We start from the raw sequence: 22077 nt of genomic DNA, 5'->3' as shown, positions 1-22077 counted from the left end.
GCCAGGAAGTCGTTATAAAAATTGTAATTGGCTCTTTTATTATCCAGTCATCAAACTTAATGAAAAAGACAGGTAGAAAGTAAAGACTACTTCTTAGAATTATTAGGTCAATAATCAGTATTTCTGAAGGGAAGGTTTTTTAAAAAGCTATATATACTCTGGCAATTCTGTCATATTTTACTGCCAGCATTATTTAAACTACTTTCTCAATTTGTAAGGATAATAAAATAATTTCTCTTGTTCTTTGAAAAACACTATATGCCCAATTCTTACAATGATACTGGTCTACCTGTTATTTTAGTGTCAGTAAAATACTTCCCTTATGTTGAAATTTAGGATAATACTGAACGTGGTATAAGACTTAACTGATTCAGATTTCATTATAGTTGACAAAAAAATAATAACTAACATTTACTGAGTCCTTACATACTGTGTTCCAGGAACTGTATTAAGGAACTTTACCCTTTTTACCTCATTCATTTCTCACAGCATCTTACCAAGGAGGTTCACTTATTCCCATTTTACAGAGGATGAAACTGAGGCCTATGAACATTAAGTAATCAAGGTGCAGAAATATACAGCAACTATTCCAAGATCACAGAGTTGGGGAACCTTTAACCAGTGTTTATATTGTCTTTCCTACAGTTCAACACAATTCACTACAAAAGCATTTGTGGTGGTATGCACATAGAAGTTCATCCAGAATAAAATTAAGGAGTGTAGACAAGAGGAAGACCATAAGCCAGGGATTATGGTCCCAGAGGACCAAGTGGGAGGTCTTCTGAAAGAAGGGTAGAGGATAACACCACTCCATTACTCAGCCCAGCAACAGTCATTCATTCAGCAGTATTTTATAGAGTGTCTGCTGCGTGCCAGGTATCCTGCTACGTACTACATATACAATTGACTGGACAGGGACCCTCACTCACAGAGTAGTTGCCTTTTATTGGCAGATACAGACTAAAAACTAATCTAAAATAAAAACAGGCAGACAGACAAAATTACGACAGGCCATGGTAAGTATAGCGAAGGAAATAACCTATGGGATGAGAGAGTGAACAAGAGGATGAGGGGATCTACTTTAACATGGGGTGGACAGAGCAGGCCTCTCTTAGGAAATGGTATTTAAGATGAGACTTCAAGCATTACATTGAAACAAAGAGTGTTAGAGAGAATTGGGGAGGAAAGGCAAATTAAAATATGATGCCCTTTCACATTCAGATTGGGAAAGATTGAAAAACGTGAAAAAACACCAAGTTTTGGTGGTGTTGTGGGGAAAAGAAAACCCTCACATCCAGTATAAGTCTGTATAAGTACTCTAGAGAGCAATTTGGCAATATCTAGCAAATGTGAAGACAATTCTGTACACATATTCTAGAACAGTTATTCTTAAAAAATGTATAAGGGGGTACATTGTTTTTAGACTTCTTTTAAGATGTCATAAAAATTTTCTATCATAACTTCAACAGTCACAAAGGATGAGATTTCCCACATATTGTCAATATTGGCATTTAAACATAAAACTGTTACATCATTCCTTCAAATATATTAATGAAATTGAAATCCCACAGCAATTTGACATGACATCATCCATTTAAAAAATACATGAACAAGCTCTTTAACAATCAGAAATTTTCCATCATTCCTTTTTCTACTTGAACTCTGATTTCCATCTATTCACTTTCTCCAAAGAATTTTATCCCTTATCTTGAAAGTATTTTATTGATCACTGCACCATTTTCTTGGCAACAAAAAATATTGGTATAAAGTCATTAAAAATATATGTATAATTACTATGACCATAGGCCAAGTGAAAATTTCTTCTGAATTACTTTAATTATTGGTAGTATAAAATCAATCAAAACAATATAAATATATTATAAATTTTTGTAATTATTAAACTTGGAAAATAAAAGTTACAGAAGGACATCTCTTAATGAGATAGAAGAGCTTGATTTTTTCCTTCAATAAGCTCATGTATCTGAGGATGACTATTACTCAATGCAGGTAATGGTAAAATAGAGAAGGAATTGAGACACTTAATTACAGGGTAGGGGAAGAGCTTACAAAGATATATTAGTGTTTTTTAAACACATCAGATATACTAGAATCTACAATATTCATTTAAAGTCTATCTAAATATTGTGGATTGCTTAAATGAAATTTTTAAATGAATATCCATCTATGATTTTCAAAAATATGTTGGCAAGAGAATAGAAGTGTTTCTTTTATGAGTCTGATTAAGTGTTTGAGAAAATAAAAATACTAACTGTGACCAATTCCTTTTAGTTGAAGTTGTAGCTTTAATTTGTTGGAAGTAAAGGTGAAATTTTCACCATTAATCTACTTTCTGTCTCACTAGATTTTCCTCTTCTGAGTATTTCATATAGGTAGAATCATACAGTATGTGGTCTTTTGTGACTGACTTTCACATTGCATAATGTTTTCTAGAGCCATCATGTTGAAACTTAAATCGGTATTTCATTTCTTTTTATTCCTTTCCTCTCATTGTTGAATAGTATTCCATTATGTGGATATACCACATTTAGTTTATCCATTCATCAGTTGATGGACTTTTGAATTGTTTCTACCTTTTTGGCTTTTGTGAATTATGTTACTACAGAAATTTGTTTACAAGTATTTTTTGAATACCTGTTTTTAATTCTTTTGAGTATTTACCTAGGAGTGTAATTGCTAGGACTATGATAACTCTGTTTAAATGTTTGAGAAACTGCCAGGTCATTCTCCAAAGTGGCTGCACTATTTTACATTCCCACTAGTATGTGATAGTTCCATTTTCTCCACATCTTAGCCAGCAGTTGATATTATCTGACTTTTTGATTATAATCATCATAATGGGTGTGAAGTAGTTCATTGCAGGTATCTCAAAGAGGTTTTTGTTTGTTTTTGTTTTTGTTTTTGTTTTTGTTTTTGTTTTGCATTTCCTTCACTGCTAATGATGTCAAGCATCTTGTCATGTGCTCATTGGCCATTTATATCTGTTTTGGAGAAATGTATTTTCAAATCCTTTGCCCATTCTTCAAATGGGTTACCTTTTTATAATTGAATTGTAAGAGTTTACTATATATTCTAGATGTTCGCATCCCTTATTGGATATATGGTTTGCAAATATTTTCTCCCATTCTGTAAGTTGCCCTTTTACTTTCTTGGTAGTGTCCTTTGAAGCATAGACATTTACAATTTTGATGAGGTCTAATTTATTTATTTTTTCTTTTTACTTGTGTTTTGGTGTCATATCTAAGAATCCATTGCCAAATTTGAGGCCATGTAGATTTGCCCTTATTTTTTCTTGTGAGAGTTTTATAGTTTAGCTCTTTAAGGACTTCGATCCATTTTGAATTCATTTTTTTGTATATGGTGTGATAAGGGCCCAGTTTCCTTTTGTATGTGACTATGCAGTTGTGTCAGCACCATTTGTTGAAAAGACTGTTCTTTCACCATTGAATGGTGTTGGCACCATTGTAAAAAAAAAAATCACTTGACCATAAACACAGGTTTATTTTTGGACTTTCAGTTCTATTCCATTAATATATATGTCTATCCTTAATGCCATTACCATATTGTCTTGATTACTGTTGCTTTGTAGTGAGTTTTGAGATCAGAAAGTATGGCTCTTCCAACACTGGTCTTCTCTTTCAAGATTGTTCTGGCAATTCTGGGTACTTGGCAATTCCATATGAATTTTAGGATCAGCTTGTCAATTTCAATAAAGAAATATGCTGGGATTCTGATAGGGAGAGCACCGATTCTCTACATGACTGCGGTGATTTTTGTATATTGATCTTATATCCTGGACCCTTGCTGAACTTACTAGTTCTGATCATATTTTAGTGGGTTTCTTAGATTTTTCTACATATAAGATCATATCAAACAGCTCATACAACTTAATAACAAACAAACAACAATCCAAAAATGGGCAGAAGACCTAATCGAGCAATTCTCCAGTGAAGACATACAAATGGCCAATAGGCACAGGAAAAAAATGCTCAATGTCACTAATTGTCAGAGAAATGCAAATCAAAACTATAGTGAGGTATCACCTCACACCTGTCAGAATGGCCATCATTCAAAAGTCCATGAACGATAAATACTGAAGAGTGTATCAAGAAAAGGGAACCCCCCCTACACTGTTGGTGAGAATGTAGTTTGGTGCAGCCCTTATGGAAAACAGTACAGAGATTCCTCAAAAAACTAAAATCAGACTTACCATATGATCCAAGAATCCCACTTCTGGCTATATATCATGAGGGAACTCTAATTTGAAAAGATACATGTACCCCAATTTTCATAGCAGTATTATATACAATAGCCAAGACATGGAAACAACCTAAATGTCCATCAACAGATAACTGGATAAAGAAGATGTGGTATATTTATACAATGGAATACTACTCAGCCATAAAAAAGAACAATACCATTTGCAGCAACATGGATGGACCTAGAGATCGTCATTCTAAGTAAAGTAAGCCAGAAAAAATACCATATGGTATCACTCATATGTGGAATCTTAAAGAAAAGAAGGGATACTATGAACTCATCTACAAAACAGAAACAGACTCACAGACATAGTAAACAATCTTATGGTTACCGGGGAAAGGGGGTGGGAAGGGATAAATTTGGGAGTTTGAGATTTACAAATGTTAGCCGGTATAGATTTTTTTAAAAGTTTCTGCTGTATAGCACAGGGAACTGTGTTCAGTATCTTGTAATAACTTTTAATGAAAAATATGAAAAAAAAATGTGTATACATGACTGTGACATTGTGCTGTACACCAGAAATTGACACATTGTAACTGACTATAATTCTGTAAAAGAAAAAATATATCACCTGTGCATAGAGGTAGTTTTACTTCTTTTCCAATCTGGATGCTATCTATTATTTTTCATTTGTTGTTAATTCATTGATTGATGGCCTAACTGCCTTGACTAGAACCTCTAATAACATTTTGAATATAAGTGGTAAGAGTGGACATCCTTCTCTTGTTCAAAAACCTTAGGGAGAAAACATCTAGTTTTTCACCATCAAGTATGATACTAGCTTGACTTCTCTGTAGATATCCTTTATCAGGTTGAGGAAGTCCCCTTCATTTCCTAATTTTTTAAGTGTTTTTATCAGGAAAGGGTATTGGGTTTTTTTCAGATTTTTTTTGTGAGCCTATTGAGATGATCATGCGGTTTTTATCTTTGATTCTACTGATGTGATGTATTACACTAATTGAATATCCCTAAACTCATGTAAACCATTTCAGGGGATAGTACAAAGCTCATGCCACAAGAAGCATACACTTATATATATATTGTCTGTACAGTCCTCTTTTCAAAACCAAATTAACTTCTGGGGTTGTGGAAGAAAAAACTGCAGGAGTAGCATAAATTGGGTAAATGTTTGTGCAAGTGAAAATATCTTTTGTTTTCCTTTCAGTGATTACCTACTCAGAAATTTTAAATTGTTTTTAAACTTGTGATTTGTTTTACTTTTTCTAGTTGATGATCCAGGTCTTTTAATATCTTTTCAAGCAGTCATCATGAAATTTCTCTTTTGGACTGTATCACTTTAATCAATTTTTGTTTTTAGTTCAAAGCGATTAAACAAATAGGAAGTAAAAATGCACTCATGGGCCTTTTTAAAATCAACTGTACACTTTGAGCATGAAAGCACCACTTTTGTTTGTGCTACTTTAGGCATAAATAGCAATGATGTACTTCCCTATTTTTCTACATTTAAGGGTCCACCCAGAAGTTTGCAACTATATTGAGTCCCGGAAATGTTCTCATTCTCTTCGCTTGCCTGTGATATAATCTCTTAGCATAGTTGGATCAAGAATCATGTTAAGTAGACCCCAGATCATGTGTTTGAGCCTGCTAAAGGCAAGGTATCTTCTCTGTTTCCTGAGAACAAATTACAGCCCAGGTTCCAGCCACCTGGCACCTTCTTGACACTGCCTACCAAGTGCCATGAGCTAGAGAATGTGGGCAGTTGAAAGCAGCCAGTCCCTGTCCCTAGAAAACTGACCACAGAGGGCGTGTTTCAAGAAGAGTCATCTTCATTGAACAAAGGACAGTATATGGTTACTTTAAGTTCTTAAACTTAACTGGAATATATTTGGCTAAGGTAAAAAGGTTATTTTAAAAATATATTATTCAGACATCACAACGGTGCTTTTAGGGATTAAAATAGTCTAAACAGTCTATAATTTCAGAGTTTCTAAGATTCACATAGAATTAGCATATCTAGCAGGATATAAAAATGAGCCATAATACAACATCCAATGTTTTTTCCTTGGAAAAAAAAATTGGTATCTTACCATTCATTCCATGTGCTTTTGGTTTTGTTTTGAGAGAAAAAGGAAATATGATTTATTCTACACCCCTTTCTGAAGAAGATACTTTTTAGTCTTTAGAAACAATTGCACCATGTTTAAAAAGACATGAAGTAAAGTTTCCTTGGACTGTGCTGGACTTGGGAGGCAGCACAGAATGGCACTTAAGAGTCTAATACCAGAGTTGGACTAAGTTTTCTTCACTTCAGTACTTCCCATCTGTTCAATGGAGATGGAAATAGTACTCACATCGTAAAGGAAAAATTATCTGAGACAACACAGGTAAAAAAAAAAAAAACCAAAAACCAAACAAACAAACAAAAAAACTCAGAACAGTGACTGACAAATAAGTGCTCATTAAATGTGAATTAAATGTGAACTATCTGTGGCAGTGGATGTAAATACATGATGAGAATATTAGGACTAACCCAGAATGAAGTTAATAAAATTAGAATCACAAATAACTAACATAATTTACTTACTAATAAGTATCAGTGCTCATAATCTAAACCCTGATCTACCTGATGGGTAGACTGTAAAGTATCTAGTTTCTTCAAGGACTTCCCATCATCAACTTACCCGCAAAGAGGACATGGGAGGGAAAATAGAGCTCTGTTGGATTTTGAGTATAGAAGCTGTACATTTAAGAGCACTTTTGGAAATGACAGGTGTTTATTTTTAGGCCACTTTGTTGGTGGAAGCCAGAGGAATTATTTCTAAAAGGCAAAAGGAAAATTCATACTGGGTTCTGAAAACTGAGTACCTCGAACCTGGTGAAACACCAGACCTTTGAAAACTAGTGCTCAGATCAAGAACCACCATGCAAAAGGCTGGCCCTAGAATTACATGCTGCTGCTTCTTCCTCCCATCTTTCAGGAGGCCCCTCTTGCTCCTGGGTTGGTTGGCCATCATGAAAACCAAGCTGATCCATGGTAAAGTCGCCTGGTGGCCAAAAAGGAACTATGTTAGGCTCTTCCTACCACATCTCATCTTCCATTTCTGTCACTTAGCAGATGGCCTGTACTCACACTTTCACTTCTGATAGCCAGTCACTCCCACTGCCAGTGAACTGCTTTCTTTCATATACATATATCCTTCTTACTCCCCTTCTCTACCAGATTTTGCTATTTAACGTCAGGAAAATTCTACCTTGTCACCTTCCTATTTATGGGAGGAAGAAAAAAAAAATCTTGATTAACACAGCTCTCCAGATTTCCTGGAGATACTTCCAATTAAAATACCCCATAACAAACCTACACCAGCAATCTTGAAAGTGCTCTGAGGTATCTTTCAGATTCTCTACCCAAGTTCAGCTTGTACAACTTAATTTGCCCTTTTCAGGTACTGACATTCAAGATAATTTTAATGTTTTATCTAATTTTATTATTCTGATTATAATCCTAATGTTATAATAATAATTTTCCTACATCTATTTACTGCAGATATGTAGGATTTCATCTCTATTGTGGACTCACTGGCCTGATATAGTCTGAGTTCTTAATAATTATAATGGTGATTTTTAGGCCATGATGTATTAGAAGATTTGACCACTAAGTATTTGTTTCTTATAATCAAGAGCAGAATGAAGTTAGGTATTTTTCCATGGTAGGAATCCTTTTCATAACGTTTGAAGTATCCTTTTAAGTTATATATACCCATCAGTTAGTACTTTCTTTCTACAGTTATCATTTATATTGATTTATGTGATATTTCCTTTAAGAATTTTTACTAGTACAGAAGAGTTAGAGTCTAAGTCTCCTTGGAATCTTGGCCCTTTAGAGCTGATCATCTTGTCCAATTATCTCTTATTTCAGAGGAGTTAACTGAAACACAGAAACATTAAATGATTTGCTTAACAGGGGTTAAGTAGAGGCAGGAGTCCTTGGGACTTGGATCTACTGCTCTTTTTACTAAGTCTTGCAGATTAATTTTGCATTTGTACCAGAAATAGTATGTATTCTGATAATTACCTTATTCCTCCCTAAAAACTTAGGAATCTTGAAAAAGGATGACTCAAAGAATTGATTATACATTTATCAACTTTTCTATTGTTGATCTGAAAGCATTTTGTAACCCCACTTTGTATTACTATCTTTTGAGAAATTCCAAGCTGACTTACATATATACATATAGTGTGTCGTTCTGTTGAGGCATTTAAAATGTTTATAAATTAAACTTTTAAACTAAATTTTTTAAAATTTATCAAGCTATGTGCATTTTAAATTTTCCTCTCATGACTCTTTTGGATACAATTGTGGCTTCTTATTTTTAATCATTTCTTAGCATTATTCACCCTCTAGTTTGTTGAGTAATCTTTCCCCAACAGCAGGTAATGATATCTTGTACCCTTACAAACACAGAAAAAGGAATTACAGCATAGAGTTCCAGTGTGGGTGAAACATCTTAGGTTATGGAGCTGTTTCAAACAGGATTGAAATAGCATCAGTTATCCTCAGATTTTCATTCATAAAATATTAAGTTGGCAATGCTCCCTTTAACTATAATTTTTAAAACAAAGCAAAGTATTTCAAAAGTATACAAACAAATTTATTTTATCTAAACAAATCTGTAATTCAAAATAAACAGGAACTACAGTTTATGTTCTTCTCACTTCAGGCTCTTGCTAACTTTACTCTACATCATTAAATATTCTGTATTCCTCTATTCATTGGATCCTGACAATCCTTTTAGGATTATTTCCTAGAATTTCCACATAGTTGATTTTACTCTAGCTTAAAATATTGTCCTACAATAGCCAAAAGGTGGAAACAACCCAAATGTCTATCAATAGATGAAAGAATAAACAAAATATGGTGCACAATAGAATACTATTCAGCCTTTTAAAAAGGAATGAAATTCTGATACATGATATAACATATGCATGGTACCTGAAAATGTTACACTAAGTGAAATAAGCCAGACACTGAAGGACAAACAGTATATGGTTCCATCTCTATGTGGTACCTAGAATAGCAAAATAATAGAAAGTATAGTAGAGTGGTTACCGAGAGCTGAGGAAGGGAGGAATGGAGAGTTCTTTAATGGGGCAAAGTTTCTGTTAAGGATGATTAAAAAAAAAAAATTCTAGAGATGGATAGTGGTGATAATTGCACAACACTGTGAATGTTTTTAATGCCATTGAATTTTACACATAAAATTTATCATCTTAACCATTTTTATGCTGTGTATTTTACCACAATTAAATATATATATTATCCCAAGTTAGCCATCAGATATAATAATAGCACTCTCTTTGGGCTCTGATTGCGCCAAGAAGGGACTCAGCCTCCTGCCATTCCTAATTGCCCCTTCCTTCTCACACTGAGGCGGAGAAAACACAGCTGTATTTATTTTTCCAATCCTATCTTCTATTTTGAAACACGACCTTTTTGCAAATGAGAGCCAAGGTCAAGTGACACAGTTTGCTGCTCACCTCTTCGGTTTTCCAAACATTATTTTTCTACTGGAGTGCTGGGTTAGGTGCAGCATGCTAGGGTTACACTATCACTCAGATGCCCTCTGAGTGGACTCTCACTAGCTGACCTTCTTAATGTCTGGACTCAACTGGGTATGATGCATGTCCCTAAACTTGCATCTGGATAATAAGACATACAGTTGTGTATTCACCAACTATAATATTTCCAAGTGTGGGGACCATTCCACACATCAGATTCAAATTACAAAGGAAATAAGGTTTTTCTTAACAAATATGTCCCTATTTCTTAAAGAATTGTTTCCTGAGGTTAGAAAGAAGCTTATATGCAGGGTGAACATGAAATCTTACTGATAACTGTCCTTGAATTCTGGCTATGGGCACGACAATTCCAAGTGCACACTAAAATTATGTGTTTACATAATAATGGTAAAACAGTGACAAAATACAAACTTTGCAATTAAAGAACAGTAAAACAGATAAGGTTGTTGTCTGAAGACAGAAAGCTAAACATAAAATGATTGAGATCTGAATGTTTATTCTTAAAAATATATATTATACTTAGGTTATGAATTTATTAAATGTTCATTCTATCAAAGCATATGCCAAAAAAAACCCAGCATGTAGCTATTACTTAATATTTTTATATTTACTTTTTTTTGTATTCCCTGACAGTATCCTATGCTATTTTGTATTTCCTGCTAGTATCCTATGCTATGATTTCCATTCAGTCAATATCATAAAAGTGTAAATATTTGTTTTTATATCTAATTATATATTAACAGATATAAATATATTATCTTACTAGCTTTAAAAATAGAAAGTATTCCATTTTCTTTCTTATTGTATATGCAGACAGTTGAAGTACTTTATTGTTTTACAAAATGAAAATCATTAGAGTGACATTAATATTCAATGTGCTGAGGAGATGTGCAAGATCATTTTTCATTGTTTTCCTTTGAAATTATCTGGGGAAAAATATGATCTTGTTGCACTGCATCCTGAAGAAGCTGAATAGATATTTAAAATAAATAAAGCTCTATAAATGGGAAGCTGAGTAGAATCCAGTGTGACTAATAAGGAATATCAAGTTCTTTAGACCTGTGGTGTAAATAGCAAGCTAGTGAATTCGTGCACCAAAGCCTTAGCCCTTGTGGAACCTCGGTCTGATCAGATGCTACAGTTTTGTAATAAGCTGTTACATATTTTATCTGGCTAGGTGGATTTAACCTAGTAATAAGATGCTTAGTTGACCTATTACTTTAAACTCTGTTTCTATATGGCACAGTCAATATTTTTGGAACTTCAAACTCTACCCCAGATAACACTTTTCCATAGAGAAATTATTCAACTTAAGTGCTTAAAAAAAATCAGACAAGTAAGCTTTAAAATTATTTCTCTGGATAATGGCCTTTACACTGGAAGGGGAGCATTGGATTGTATGTCAGGAGACTCAGAGTACAAGTCTCCTGCAATTAGTAGTGGTGACCTTAGGTGGTCCCTAAACTTTGAGCCTCAGAAGGTGAGAACAGAAACAGCTTCCCTATCAAACGTAGTGGGTCAGTGAGGCTCAAATTAAGTAACGCCCGTGAGACTATTACAGAAACCCTGTAAAGCACGAAACAGATGTTAGTTGCCATCTCTCCAAGATTCTGATTAGAACTTTTCTGATCTCACAGATCTAACTGAATTATCAAGCTGCTAAATCATACCAATAAGTTGTTTCCTCAAGCATTACAGAGCTTAGTAAATTTTAAAAACATGAGTTTGTTATATTTTAAATTTCCAGGTCATTTAATATCTACCTGACTTGGTTCTTTTTGTTTGTCTTTATTTTTGGGTGTGTTTAATATGCCTCTCTTTTTCAGTGTAAATGGAGTTGTTTTGGGAAGTAGAAATTGAGGGGGCCTTGCTCTCCTAATAAAGGCACCCCTTTTCCTCACCTGCATCCTGGGCAGGTGGAGAAATAAGACCAAAGAGCCAACAGAGAAACAAGATGGTGCCCTTTTCACTGATACAGCCTAGGCTGGAGGAGGCAGCTTAGCATAGTAGCTAAAATGGACTTTCGTGCCCCCAGTAAGCCACAGCTAGACCTGTGGGGAAAGTTTAAGTCAGCGCCGCGGACGCTCTTACTCTAGTACTTGTCTCCCCTTAGTCCAAGTAGAGAGAGAAGGAGACAGACGTTCTCTAGGCCTCAGGACCTTGGATGGTTCAGTCTCCCCTGTGTAGAAACATGGACCCATGGCTGGCTTCTGCCAACCAGGTAACTCAGTCTGCCTCCTTGGGGAGAAATGGGGGTGGAGCAGAAGGCCAAGGTGCTTAAAGAAAACCCCTTTTTATGGAAACCAAAGAAAGAAGTTGTTTTCTTTAACAGCAGTGAACAGAAATTAAATAAATGGAATTTACCTACATATCCCCTCTCCTGCCCTCCTGTTCAGCTCTCTTCTCTGAGGCTTTCCTTCCCTTACAATGCTTACCTAGTCCCGCCACCCTGTTGCTGACACTGTACCCCATACCCCTGTCCCCAAGCACAGGCCACACTGCAGCTCCTTCAGACTGTGCCACACAGTAGCAGAGAAGTACTGGTTCCTGGGCAAGGCAGGTTGATGCTGCAGACTGAACGTGCTTCCCCCCCAAATTCTTAGGTTGAAGTTAATCCCCACTGTGAGAGTATTTGGAGGTAGGGGCTTTGGGAGGTGATTAGGTCATGAGGGTAAAACCCTCACGGATGAGATTAGGGCCCTTATAAAAAAGGATCTGGAGAGCTCCCTGGCCTCTTCTGCTGTTTGGTGTTATAGTGAAAAGAGGGCAGTCTATGAACCAGGAAGCAGGCCTTACCAGACACTGAATCTCCTGGTCCCTTGACTTTGGCCTTCCCATCTCCAGAGCCATGAAAAATAAATTCATGTTGTTTATAAGCCACCCACTCTAAGCAGCCTGAACAGACTCAGACAATTGATTAAGGGGAATTTGGAGTAGATACAGTTAGCTTCTGTCCTTCTCTCAGTGACTGGTAAGGTCTACAGTAAATGTATTTTCCAAACAAACAGTTTCATCTCTATTGTGGCAGGACCTCGTTGAACTTCCTTCGGGAGACGTATTTGTGAAGTTGTTCATTTGTCAAGTCAAGAACAACTCATCTCATTCTTCAAGAAATAGATAGAGCTAGAGTCTCAAACTAGTTTCAAGTTCTGTCTGACATGAATCGCATGTCATTGATAATGTGAAACGGTAAAATCTTGTTAGGAAAAAGCAAATGCAGAAATCCAGGATCAGCATACTAACTGCTACCTTATTCTGAATAAATTTGAATATAAAATTTACGAAAACTTTCAATTTAGTCATTCAGTAATCGTGTATTGGTCACCTATAATGAGCCAAGGCTTGCACTGATTGCTACGGAAATGGAGAGGAAATCTTATTGTCCTTGGCTTTTAGCTGCCCATAGTTTTATGAGAGTGACAGTTAATTCTACTACAGTATGATATATATCATCAGAGAGGTATGCACAGACTAAGGGAACATACGGACAGGGACATGGCCCAGGTTTAAGGAGTTAGTTGGGGAAATCTTTCTAAAGGAGTCCTGATGTGCATCCTGTAAGGCAAGTTGAAACAGGCAAGATGAAGAGAGTAGAAAAAGAGAAAAGATGCCCTAATTTAGGCAAAAGTAATTGAAAATAAGACGAGGCTTAGAGCTAGAGAGCCTGGCCTGTTTGGGTAACAGCAACAGCTTAGATGGATGAAGAGTTTAGTGAATGGAAATAAAAGAAACCGGCGGGGTCAGCAGGGCCAGCTCATACCTTATGTGCTCTGATAAGGAGTCTGTGCTTTTCTCCAAAGGCATCGAGGAGTTTTAAGCAAGGAAGGGCATGTGTTTTAGATCTCACCAGTGATATAGAGAATGTTTATAGGGGGAAAGGCGAATGCAGGACACCCTAGTAACATGCACGGCAGGGGACCTTAGTGGCCTGCACTAAGAGAATGACACTGCACCTGAAGAGAAATGGATGAACTTGGGGAGACATTAAAAACATCACAGTCAGTAGGACTTGGTCATTTACTGGATGGAGGAGGTTGAAAGGGAGAGAGACGTCAAAGATAATTCAGGTTTCTGTGTTGGGCAACCATGTGACCTTCACTAATACAGAAAATATGAGAAGAGCGTTATGTTTGGGGAAGACTTGGGAAAAAGATGAGAGCCAGGTTTAGTACAGGTTAAGATCCTTGTTGACTGTCCGGGGAAAATGTTTAATAGGACTTGAACATATGGGTTAGGAGCTGGAGATAGATAGAAATCTGGGTTTAAGATTGGGTGGGGTGTGTGTACACATGCGCATATCTGCTGTTTACTGTGGGGGAGTGGAGGAGTGGGGCAGTAGGCTCTGTGGATATGGATAAGCTTATCCAGGGAAGTGTGCAGAGACTAAGAATAAAGGAACAGAAATGAGACAGTGGAAAATACCAATATTTCAGAAATAGGCAAATAGAGAGAGAGAGAGACACAGAAGGCGAAAACTAAGAAGTGGCAACAGAAGCCAAGAAACAAAACCTCAGAGTCACCAGTCTTAAATGCAACAAAGAGATCATTTAAGATTAGCATTTCAAATCATTTTCTGAGTTTAGCAACAGAGTGATTAAGAGTAACCTTGGAGGAATCAGTGGCAGTAGAGGGGCAGAGAGAGAAGGCGGATAGCAGTGGGTGAGGAATGAAGCAGATAGTGTCAACCATGGTCGCAGCCTGGCTGTGAAACAAAGTAGAAAGATAGTGTGGGAGTTCAGCGGGGGAGATGGCTGTGGGCCATAGAGATTTGGGAAGAACTTTCTGTAAAGGGTGAGTTGACTCCATGAAAGATGACCAATCAGAAGACACCTTCTAATGTGGAGATTGATGTGGAGCACTGGGAACGGGTTAGTTTTGGATAAGAGGTGGGCACCGTGCCCACTGTGGCAGGAAGGAAGCACAGATGGGTTCAAACGCAGGTAAGGTTTTTGGGTGCAGCAGGTAGAGGTCCTCGGCTGACGGTTCCTATTTTCTCTGTTAAGTAGGCGGCTAGCTGACCTGCTGAAAGCAAGGAGGAAGGTGATGCTATTGGGCTGAAGAAGAGAAAGGGTGAAATCAGTGCTGTCAAGAATGAGTGTGGAAGGCTTACTGGGAAAATATGAGCTCTCTGGACAACTTAAGGTTAAAGATAATGAATTTTTTAAGCTTTCAAAATGTTTTTTAAAAAATTACTGGAACAGCCCTTTGTATTTTCAAAACCAGTATAAAACAGTCCCACATTGAACATGCTGTTTCTTGCTGGTTCATTTCCTAAAATGCTTCTCTTTCCTCTTTCTACTTCTGCCCCACACTCGTTGGCTAGTACACATTTTCCAACTTCAGTCAAGCCACTTTTCCAAGAATACATGGAACAGATTACAGAAGCGAGTGACAGTCGGCTGGCTTCCCCTTCTGCACTTGTATATATTCAGCTGGAGTTCTGAAAAGAGGAAGTCAGGAGAACTTTTTTCTTTTTCAAAGAACGGTGGGAGAAGCAGGAAGCACAAGCAGGTGGAAACACAGAGGGAAAAAGAAAGAAGAGGAAAGGGGAACAAATACTGAAACAAAACTCATGAGCCAAAATGTAAACTGAAATGATGTCAGACATCAAAAAGGAAAGGGAGCAAAGAAAATACCTGCTTTCTAACCTTGCCTCTTAATTTGCTACTGAAATATGCAGTATCCTTAATCTAGGAGCCCAAGTCACTAGGAACACAGAAGTTTTCAGTGAATTCAGCTTTCTTCTGCCTAATTTATCTGTATCAGTGGTAAAGTGTCCTGGGCTTTTGTTTGTTTCTTTGGCCCAATCCCTTAATTTAAAAATCAAGTTTGATGTGCCGTATATACAATAGCCAAGACATGGAAGCAACCTAAATGTCCATCAACAGATGACTGGATAAAGAAGTTGTGATACATTTATACAGTGGAATACTACTCAGCCATAAAAAAAGAATAAAATCGTGCCACTTGCAGCAATATGGATGGACCTAGAGATCATCATTCTAAGTGAAGTAAACCAGAAAGAGAAAAAAAAAAATACCATATGATATCACTCATCTGTGGAATCTAAAGAAAGAAAAAAGAGGACACTAATGAACTCACGTACAAAACAGAAACAGACTCACAGACATAGTAAACAATCTTATGGTTACCAGGGGAAAGAGGGTGGGAAGGGATAAATTTGGGAGTTTGAGATTTGCAAATGTTAGCCACTATGTATAAAAACAGATTTTAAACACCCCACCAAACTTCTTCTGTATAGCACAGGGAACTATATACAATATCTTATAATAATCTTTAATGAAAAAGAATATGAAAATGAATATGTATATGCACGACTGGGACATTGTGTTGTACACCAGAAACTGACACATTGTAACTGACTATGCTTCAATTTTTTTAAAATGTGGAATCTGGGAGAAAAAAATCAAGTCTGCTATGCCTAGAGATTCAGGGCCATTCAGAAATATTTAATGGGCACTTGTTATGTGCAGGTACTACTGTTCTGGGTAGTCGGGATTTGCAGAAAAATAGCAAACAGCCTCTACCTTTGCAATGTAACTTCTCCCAAGTGAAAGGAGACTATAGCTTAGGACTCCTGTAGCTGGAAGAGCCCAGTCCTCTGGCCTCCATCAGCTAGCTGGACATGTATTAGCAAGTAGCTTCTTAGAAGACATGAAACGCTTGAGTACTGTCTTGACTGTGCCATTGCTTGACTCACCTTTTCCTAACCTCTTGTCCCCTGATGCTTCTGACTCAGATTTGCCCCAGCCCCACCCCCATCAAGACGCTGAGGTAATGCAAGCAGATACCAGCTGAAGCCAGAATAGAATGGGTAGTTATCTGGGGAGATAAAGTGACAGTGTTGCCTGTTCAGGCTATTGTTCAAAGGAACATGTCTTTTATTTATAGACATTAGAATGTAAAGGCATAGACGGCCAGAGCTTGATACTACTTCTTACTGTAACTCGTTTCCTAGAAATGTGCTTGATGGAGCTACCTTCTTTGCATGTAAATTGAATGTGTTACTGGGTGTTTTATACCTGGTTTCATGTTCTTTTAATAGGTTCTATTACTATTGGGGTTAAGGCTGGTTTCTAAATTTTAATGCTTCAATATTTTGCTTTTATAGGACACTATTTTATCTCGACTTAGCTGAGGCACTGGTTGCAGAAAAAAAGCAGGAGGTTTTAAAAGTTGCCAAATATAGGTGATGTTCCTATTAATAAAACATTCATCCTTTAGTCGGGTATGGCCAAGTAGAAGTTTCCAAATTGTTAGCGGGTTTGCGAAGTTGGCGCCCCTTAATAGACTTCCTGGTGGTTAGAGGGGCTTTTGTGCCAGGAAAAATAGTAGTCTGTTCTTAAACCTGCATTTCCTTGCTTTCAAAGACCCAAGAGCGAGGTTCACAGGGATGCCACTAACCTTCTGTTGCTCCAGGGAAGTGACTTCATTTTTCTAAGCCTTTACTGAAAAGTGTTATGTGCCTTGTATTCTGGGAGTGTGTTTTTTTCCTAAGCTCTGAGAAGATTTTACAGATTGAACCTCATGAATTTTTACAGCCCCTCTCCAAGAAAGGGAGGAATAGTGCCTATAAACCACTTTGAATTATTTGAAACAAAGATAATAGGATGTGAGGCACCCAAGATAAACTTGGCCAGTCCATTTTTTAACAGGTTAACGGATGAACAAGAAATAATTTTTCTACAAACATGAAAACAGCTGATTGGTTGTAAACTTTGTTGGTTGTAATGATACAGATAAGGAAATTTGTTTTCTCCCTGAAATTAAAAACCAAATTTGACATGGTATACTCATATTTAAACCATGTAAAGGCAAACAGTAATTTGAAAAAAAGCTTATTAAAGCTAGCTTATATTAAGGAACTTATACTCAAGAACATTATCATAGCAGCATTGCTGAGAACAGAATTAATTCATCACAAAAATAACGAATATGCTTTACGAACATAATATTTGCAGTAATTTTTTTTAAAACTTGGCTATTAACCATAAGGTTAATTGATTCTTTTCTTTTTGCTCCATTGTGGTTAACATACTCATTCTTCCTTTTAAAGACCCATTTCATTATGCAAATAAAAAAATTGAAAGACTGTGTCTAAGAGACAAGTCTGCTTTTTGCAGGGGAACTCATGCACCTGTTTCAGCCCTCAGCCCCCACCTCTGCTTCCACTGGCTGCCAAGCTGGAGAGTTCTTGAGCAGGGTTAGTGGGTGTGGGGTCCTTGAATTTTGACTCACATTTTCTTTGTGCCTTACTCTTGTTTTGCCTTATAATTTCTCCCCTTCCAGCTCTCAGCATGCCAACAGCAGCTGCATCATGGCACTCACCCTGCTGCCAAGAGGGCAGCCAGCCTCCTTGGAGACTGTAACATTGCACTCTAGCCAACTGTTAAGAGAGAGACGCTGGAGTAAGACATCCAGCACAGCTGAAATTCAGATCCTTCTAGGGGGCCTTTAGTGGAACACTATGTCCATGGTTATTTTTTAAAGTTAACTTAACTGCTGTAAACTTTTTATTATGGAAGGTTTTCGGACATATACAAAGGTAGAAAGAATCCTGGAGTGCATTGCCACATACCCTCCTGTCTCTGCATTTCAACCATGATCAACTCATAGACAATCGTGTTTCAGTGTCCAGGGTGTTTTCCCCAGTGTTTATCCAGACTACTGGTAGATTCATTTCCAGGGATCAATGTCTCAAATTACAACTGCTTTCCCATCCTTCTCCAATCTAAGATCTGTCAGCTTAATGATTTTCCTAAAGGTGAAAGATATTAGAGTCTTTTTCCTTCTAAATTAAGCCAAGATGCTGTGTTAGGAAGTGTCATATTTTCCAATACTGTGTCCTTAATTTTCAAGGCTTTGTTCATTCAGTCAGCCAGTCTACCCAAAACATGGCTGTAGTGTGCAGGATCTCAGAATATAGAGCATTAAGGATCATGGAGTTTGATCCTCAGTTTTACCGCAACCTAGCTGTGTAACCTGAGACAACTTCCCTAACCTTTCTGTGCCTCAATGTCCTCTTGTTTTAACTTGAGACTAGTAAGAGAACACGCCCTAAAGAACTGATGAAAGCCTTCCATGAGTTAAAATACTTAAACTGCCTAGATGGAGCCTGACACAAAGTAAGTAAGTGTTCAATATATGCAAGTTGCTGTCATCATCACTGTTTTTGTCCCTCACCACTCATTTTACACATTAGAGAACTGCAGCCCAAGTGGGAGAAGCAACCCCATTCAGGTCATACAGCAGTTTTAGCAGGAGAGCTTAAACAAGAAACCACCTGTCTCAGTCCCTGTATTATACTAGGTATAGTTTGACATAGTCTTGTCTTCAAGGAATTATGCTCTGACCTTTAAGAATGGTTTGTACGGGAAAGGAAGAGGATTAATAAAAGCATGAACCAAAGAATAAATATTGCTGCCAGAGAGTTAAACCTTAGACATTGTCTGTTTAGAAAATGAAATGCTGTGGGTAACATACCTCCTTTTTAGTGGAGAAGGTGAGATTTTTAAGAATGCTTTTGTTTAAGAAAGGAGATGATTTGGCTGATGAAGCTGGAGAACATTCTGTACTCTAGGGAGAAAAAGAAGAAAGTTCCATTAGGGATGAGATCAGCAGACCTAGGGAACATTTGCCGGTGGGATTCTGAGAGAAGACAAGATAAGAGAGGACCACTAGTGAATGTCAACAACAAAAGAAATGGATGGACTTGACCTAAAGCCAAGAGGGGTCTGACATTCCTAAAGTTCTTATTTGTTCACTGACTTTAACATGTGCTAAGCATTATTCTACTTATTTACAAACATCAGTTCCTGCTCATAACAATGCTATGAAATGCGTGCTATTATTGATCTCATGATACAGCTAAGGAAACTGAGGCACAGAAATGTTAGATAACTTGTCCAAGGCCATTTGCTCATTAATAAGCAGGATCTGTACCCAGTTTGGCTCTAGACTCTGTGTTCTTAAAACACTGCCGTGCTGCTCCACGATAGCCAAAGCCCTGGATTGGTTTCCTTGAGGAAACCAGCGTATGGTGATGCCCTTTAAAGCGGCTGGAATTGTGGCATCACTACTCACTGATCCCTGTGCTCTCAGCGGACCCAGGGACGCTGAATATTTAAGTCCCAGTCAGGTTTCAGGAGGGAGATTCTGACCACTCATTACATACATGAGCCTTTCTAATAAGCTTTGTCATAACCAGGTGTGGTTCCATTTGTCCTAGCTGATATCCTAGAAAAGTACCCTGGTGTTTTATTCTCACATAAAGTTGTAAGATACCAAGCTCACCTCCTGATAGGGATGTGCCTGGTAACTTCATTCATTCAGAGTCGTTCACTACACAAGTATTTCTTGAGAGCATCGGTGTTAAGTACTGGGGAAGGCCTGTGCAGGGAGCAGTTCCTTCGCTACAGAATCTGCCCGGAGTTTTCCTTTCTTAGAAACTTCTCTTTAGCATATCAACTGCCATTATTTCTCCCAACTTAAACAAAAAGAAAAATCAAAAGAAAGTTCTCCTGACCCCCACCTTCCCTTTCCTTTCCAGCTACTGGCCCATATCTCTTTTCCCATTTACAGCATAACATCTAGGCAACAGTCTGTTCTCGTGTTTGCCTTCACTTTCTTTCCTCTCATCCACTTTTAAACACACACCAAGCCGACTTTCTCCAACAGATCACATCCAGCTCCAGAATCAAATTACATCCCCCTGCCTACTAATAGCGTCACTTAGGTATCTGTCAGGCACTTGAAATGTCCAAAACTGAACTTTTTTTTTTTCATTCATTTTGTTGGTGGGGGAGGTAATTAGATTTGTTTGTTTAGTTTAATGGAGGCACTGGGGATTGAACCCAGGACCTCGTGCCTGCTAAGCACATGCTGTACCTCTTGGAACTGAACTCGACCTTCCCACCCAAGCCCACTCCCCCAACACTCTTTTCCTGTCCCTGTAAGTGGAAACCCCATCTTTGCTGCTCAGGCCCAAAACTTTAGCTTCATCCTTGATTCAGCTCTTGCTGTCACATCCCACCGTCTATTCCAGGCTTTATCCTCAAAGTCTGTCCAAAATCCAACCATTTTCTCTCACCTTTACTATCACAACCCTAATCTACATCACAGTCAATCTCTCTTTCCTAGCTGGTCTTTTTTCTTCCTTCCCTGACCCCTGTCTCCCGCCACTGCCAACCATCAACACAGCAACAGAATGATTCTTTTAAGACATCAGTCAGAATAGATCTCCTCTGCAAAAATACGTTCTTCAAAAAAATTTTGATCCCACATGCAACAATACAGATGAATCTCACACATTTAGTGTTGAGTAGGAAAAAAGCCAGAAACAAAAGAGCTCATACGGTATGATTACCTTCATTTAAAATACAAAAATAGGTGAACCAATCTGTGCTCTTGGAAGTCAGGATGGTGATGGAGGGGGTGGAGAGCAGGTTGTGACTGAAAGAGAGCACCTGGAGGGTCATTTCTCTTTCTTGATCTGAGTACCGGTTGCTCACAGTGTTTTGTTGGGTAAAATTTAGCCAGGTGTCCACTACGGTGTATCCATTCCTGTCTGTATTTTACACTTCAACAAAAAGTATTATAAAATTGTTACTTCTTAACACAGAAAATTGTTCTCTAGAGTTAGAGATACAAATTTATCAGCATTTATAATCATTATAATCTAAGCCCTATGCAGACAAAAATCTTATCTGCTTTCATTTATTCAGTATTTATCGAGTGGTGGACGCTCATTTTGGCGTTTGAGATACAGCAGTGAACATGAGAGACAAAAACTCCTTAAGCTTCTGAGGGATGATAATCAGAATAAATTCTATAGCATATAACCAGGTACTAAAAGGCTTTGCAGAGGACACAGCAGGAGAGGAAGATGGGGAATGTTGGAGTGGAGGAGGTAATGGGGCAGCATACAGTCTAACTGAGAGTCAGAAAAGGCCTCACTGAGAAGGTGACATGTGGGCCAACGCTTGGAAGGAGTGGAGGGAAGGAGCCCATGTTTATCTGGGACTGGCCAGCCAAGGCCTGCGGCAGGAACAGCTGGGTGTGCAGGAGCAACGCAAGGAGGCAGTGGGACTGGAGAGGAGTGAGCCTGGCGCTGCATGTCTTTTGGGAAACCCTTGTATGCAAGATACACCGATTTTAAAGAAATTAGGTAACACTGCATTTTAGTTCCAGTGAAGGTCAAGCAATCAGTATTTCTGGTGCACGGTACTCACGTTAGAGGTA

General features: G+C 37.7%; 1 protein-coding gene and 1 long non-coding RNA gene across 6 annotated transcripts in view; one reads left to right on the top strand and one right to left on the bottom strand.

Annotated features, from left to right (window-relative positions):
* Positions 1-22077, bottom strand: part of LOC105082574 (uncharacterized) — a 149363-nt gene that overhangs the window by 40728 nt on the left and 86558 nt on the right. For 2 of the 4 annotated variants that reach the window (XR_012508194.1, XR_012508193.1), the window contains exon 2: positions 19321-19413. The exons of the other annotated variants lie outside the window; for them this stretch is intronic. This is a non-coding gene — a long non-coding RNA (uncharacterized LOC105082574). The remainder of the gene's footprint in view (positions 1-19320; positions 19414-22077) is intronic. 4 annotated transcript variants of the gene reach the window in all.
* The window catches only part of UMAD1 (UBAP1-MVB12-associated (UMA) domain containing 1), a 195503-nt gene that overhangs the window by 170869 nt on the left and 2557 nt on the right, over positions 1-22077 (top strand). The window lies entirely within an intron of this gene.

The sequence above is a fragment of the Camelus bactrianus genome, chromosome 7, assembly GCF_048773025.1.
Source record: "Camelus bactrianus isolate YW-2024 breed Bactrian camel chromosome 7, ASM4877302v1, whole genome shotgun sequence".
NCBI classification, from domain to species: Eukaryota; Metazoa; Chordata; class Mammalia; order Artiodactyla; family Camelidae; genus Camelus; species Camelus bactrianus.
This window is presented reverse-complemented; position numbering and strand designations above follow the sequence as displayed.